This window comes from Sceloporus undulatus, chromosome 2, assembly GCF_019175285.1.
Source record: "Sceloporus undulatus isolate JIND9_A2432 ecotype Alabama chromosome 2, SceUnd_v1.1, whole genome shotgun sequence".
NCBI lineage: Eukaryota > Metazoa > Chordata > Lepidosauria > Squamata > Phrynosomatidae > Sceloporus > Sceloporus undulatus.
In genome coordinates this window covers 159,198,735-159,203,619 of record NC_056523.1, presented here as the reverse complement: position 1 = coordinate 159,203,619, position 4,885 = coordinate 159,198,735, and the positions used below count along the sequence as shown (strand labels likewise).

At 41.7% G+C, this 4,885-nt stretch overlaps 1 protein-coding gene across 1 annotated transcript in view; it reads left to right on the top strand.

Moving 5' to 3' along the window:
• Nucleotides 1-4,885, top strand: part of RHEBL1 (RHEB like 1) — an 81,480-nt gene that overhangs the window by 73,417 nt on the left and 3,178 nt on the right. The window lies entirely within an intron of this gene.

The following is a 4,885-nucleotide window of genomic DNA, read 5'->3' as shown; positions in this document are numbered from 1 at the left end:
TGCAACATGGTATGCATTTTCTCGGATTCCTTTCATATGAACAAAAAGATGAATAGCAGCATCTCCCCTGCCCACTGCACAACAAAGGGATGCCTCCCTTTCTACACTACATCTGAAGATCCATTTCTCACGGAACACAGATCTTCCACCAATATAGACCACAACTATTTCACACCATTATTTGGTCACACTTGTGGTGGTCAATTTGTCGCCTAGTGACCAGCCAACCTTCAGTGAAGAGTCCCTCCATATTTAGTCCTCAGACAGCAGACATGCAACCTCCCACTAGGACCTCACCTGCACTGCAAAAAGAATTCATTTTAACACTTTGCAGTCATCAAACCACATTTGTAGTTTGTACACTTGTAGTGATTTGTAGTTTGCTGTGGCACCAGAGCTCTTTGACAGTGAAGGCTAAATACCTCACAAAACTACAAATCCCAGAATTCCATAGTACTGAGCCATGGCAGTTAAAGTGGTGTTAAACTGCATTATTTCTGCAGTGCAGATGCAACCCAGGGCCTTACTGAAAGCTTTAACAACAGGGGTGAGAATTACAAAGCCCTCCAGATGTTGGTCTGCAACTCCTAGCATTCCTCACCCATAGGCTATGCTAGTAGGGGCAGTCAGATGTTGTTTCACACCTCCATTTAACAGCTTGCCCACACCCTCCAACAGAGATGAAAACCAGGACAAATATAGCTAAGTGGTATCAGAGTATGTTCAAGATGACAAATTATTCATGAGGAAGAAAAGACAAGCTAGGAGAGGCTGCAGCAGTTTGCTTTTGCCTGAGCAAAGTGGTAATCCTCTCCGCCGACTTGAATGCAAGCTATTTTTGCACTTTGAATTCAATTTGCAGCAAGTGAAATAAGCTGAGGCAGAGAACAAAATGGAAAGTGGGAAAAAGAAAGAGACACTGGGACATTTTAAATGCATCTGAAAAAGTGGGATGATAGAGGATTAATTGAGACTGCCCCTATTACATCAAAACATTTGGAAGGTATGTTTGCCTTAGCTTGTGCTCAACACTCTAACTCTAGCCTGTGAGCTCAAAGTCTCCTCCATGCCCACTGAGGTGGACCTTCTTAAGGCTTTCTATAACATGTGGCTAGAATACCAAATTATTGTAAGGACTTCAAGATCTCAGCCCAGAGAATGTGCGTCAAAAACTCAGTGGTGATGGAAAACACTTCAGCACCTCCAGCCTAGCCTTCTAAGGTTACATCTACTCTGCAGAATTAATGCACTGCTTTAACTGCTATAGCTTAGTCTATGGAATTCTGAAATTTCTAGTTTTGTGAGCTATTTAGCCTCCTCTGTCAGACCCCCCTCATGCCACAAGAAACTACAAATCACAGGATTCTATAGGATGGAGCCATGGCATTTAAAAGTGGTATCAAACTAGATTAATTTTGCAGTGTGGTAGTTCTGGAAGATTGGGTCCAAAAAGTTGATGTCTCCAAAGTCTGCCTCAACTACTTCTCTCCTCCAAAGAGCAGTCTCATTAGACCTCTCAAGGGAAGTGGCATCTGAACCTTATGAAGCTTGGTTTTAAACCCGGGGTACCTAATGGGCATATTCTGTATGTAAGCTTCCCAGGTTGGCTCCTCCATGTGAACAGAATGATGGACTCAATGCACTTCATTCTAGTATGATCTACTATGTTTTTAAGTTTGCAATCCTGCTTTACAGGGATCATCCTGCTCCAACAACTCCACTAGCTGCCAGTCTGTTTGAAGGCACAATTTAAAGTGATGGCGATGACCAATAAAGCCCTATACTGCTTAGCTGCAGGCTCTCTGTCAGACCATATCTCTCCATATGTGGTTTCTCAGAATCCAAGATCCTCAGGAGAAGATCTTCTTATAGACCCAGCAGCTTCACAGGTACAATTGGTAGAGACAGGATCTTCTCAGGATCTTTGACTGACTGAGATATTTGGTATCAACTCCACATATTGGATTTCTTTTGAAAACAGATAGTTCCACTTTGATCTCCTCCTCGTCTAGAATCTAGAGGTGTGAAAAACAAGCCACAGAAGTGAACAACAGAACAAGCAGAATGTGTAAATTCACAGGTGTTGTCTCTGAGATTCATCCCAAAGTGCAGTTTGGGTGATGAGACATTTCCAGTTACTTCTGTTTAGTTCCACCCTGTGTGCCTGAATTCAAAACTATATCAGCTGAGGAGCCCTTGCCCCCCTCCCTTTTTCCCTCTGTTAATGCCACTAGCAGGAGACTGGCTCTTCTGGCCCCATCTGCTTTTCTCTCTTCTAGGGCAAGGGAGCAAATGTTTTGCTTTTGCCCACTGAAAATGGGCACTGGGTGTAATTTCTAAGGACAGGGCAGGCTAACAAGGAAGATGCCCTGAGGGTCCTATCTAACCTTCTGACATCCTCTCTGCTAGAGATCAGGCTGAAATTTTAACACAGCACCAGCTCTGCTGAGACACACATACACACACAACTGCCTCCCACTGCAAGTAAGTCACAGGCGCGACAGCTTTCCCATGTCCCCTTCATCTGCTCCATTAGCTGCAAAGGGCAGCGTCATAAACGGCAAAACTAAGCTGAAGATTCATTGAAAAGATCTCCTGTGACAACTCAGAAAGTGTGAGAAACGCTGTCTCGAGTTTCAAAACATCTGCATTAGCTGGAAACTCCTGTACTCCAGTCATGATCTCCTTGAATCCCAAAACAACAGGCAAGAGAAGTTAGTCCAAAGATTCTCCTGTGTCAACAGGCCTACAGCATGAACTGGCCAAGGCAGACTGCTATGCAATTAGGTGTGTTGTTTTTAGGGTGTACAGTCGGCCCTTCTTATACACGGATTTTTTATACACGGATTTAAGCATACATGGTTTGAAAATGTTCCAGAAAATATAAATTTACCTTGATGTTCCATTTTTTATTAGGGACACCATTTTGCTATGTCATTATACTTAATGGTACTTGAGCATACACGGATTTTGTTATACACGGGGGATCTTGGAACCAAACCCCAGCGTATAACAAGGATCCACTGTATTTATATATTTTAAGTGTTTTAATTTTAATATTTTAAAATGTTTGAATTTTAATGTTTGAATTAGATGTATGGATTAATGCTGTTTTTAAAAAAGTATTTGTATTCCATATTGTTTTTGATATTCTGTTTAATTTATATTGTAAGCCACTTTCTGCTTTATCACACTAGGGGGCAAACAGGATTTAAACGAGAGTTAAATGAGAGTTAAACAGGAAATGTCCTCTGATAAACATCAGGCATTTCCTGTTTAACTTTCATTTAACTCTCATTTAAATCCTGTTTGCCCCCTAGCATGATAAAGCAGTTTGAGTCCCATCTGGGAGCAAAGCAGAATATAAATCAAATCAATAGTGATACAGTATGAAAAAAGGAAGGGATCACTTTCAGTTTTAAAAAAACCCTATATACTAGACACAGCTATGATCTTCTTGCATTCCATTCTGACAATGGGAGAAAAGGAAAAAATGCTCATTCAGCGAACAGCAAAAGCACACGGAACAAGGGTAACATTCAGAAAATCCATGTAACATCAAGAGAAGAAATGTAAATCACATGAAAATGTCCTTAAGCCACATGCATAGCATATATATGAACCACAACTGATAGAATGTACACTCTCTAATAACATACATAAGTCACAATTTCCACCTCCCTCCCCCCAAAAAACCCCTATTTTATACAGTCAGCATGAAATATGAAAATGCCAGAAGCATCTTTTATGTAACACACTTGGAAGTTTTATCCCAATGGGCTGAACTTACTGTCCAAAGACAAAACCAGCCAGGAGGTATATGTCTCTCTGAGGCATGAATGAATCTTTTGAAGCCCAGAGACTAGGATATTGAGGGAAGCACACATGCCACCACACAACAGTTCACTTAAAAGTACCCTCTTGCTGATTGCAGTAATGAAATACTCATAGCCAGTGGTTATGCTGGCGGAAGGATTCTGGGAGTCACAGTCCTAAAGAGTAACCATTCCAGGGCAGGGTCTGGTAAAGACCCAGAGAGTAAATGAGGAGAGAAATTGATTATATTCATAGTCCAGACCTATAAATAGGGCTAACTAGCCCTATTTAGTGTTGGTTTTTAGCACGGCTTATAAAAAAAAGAAAAATCTAGTAAACTAAAGCTGTGTTTCATAGGACTGTATCACACAGGGAAAATCAGGGGTTTAAACACTGATTATCCCATGAAAATTGCCCAGTCATGATTAAGATTTTTACATGATGCCACAATTAAAGAGCCATTATCCTGGGAATAACTAGGCAATAAACAGCAACAAATCATTCACGGGGAAATCCCATGAATGACTTGTTGCTGTTTATTGCCTAGTTATTCCGGCCAGAGAGAGGAGAAGGAGAGGAGCAGCTGGGCAGCCATATTGAGACCATGTGCTTGTTGCTGAAGGGGCGGAGCTTCTGTGAGTCACACCTGTGAGTCACAAGGGGGCGTAGCTAGCAGACTAGCTTTATATACCACCTTCCAGAGCCTTCCAGAATAGTCCGGCCAGAGAGAGGAGAAGGAGAGGAGCAGCTGGGTAGCCATATTGAGACCGTGTGCTTGTTGCTGAAGGGGCAAAGAAAATTTTAATTTTCTTTAACTCAACAATTCTACTCGTGGCATCGGGTTAGAATCAGATATTGAAACAGAACCTTGCCTTTAAGTGTAAGATAGCAGCCAGGACATTCCTTTAAAATAGTATTCCCAGTAGATTGACTGTTATAGTCATTATTAAAAACTTTGCAGTATGGACAACGAGGGATCTGCTGCAGTCACCTGCAACTCTTGTGGGATGTTTCTCTTCTGGCCTACAGAAGTGGAGAACTTCACATGCACCAAGTGCAAGTTGGTAGC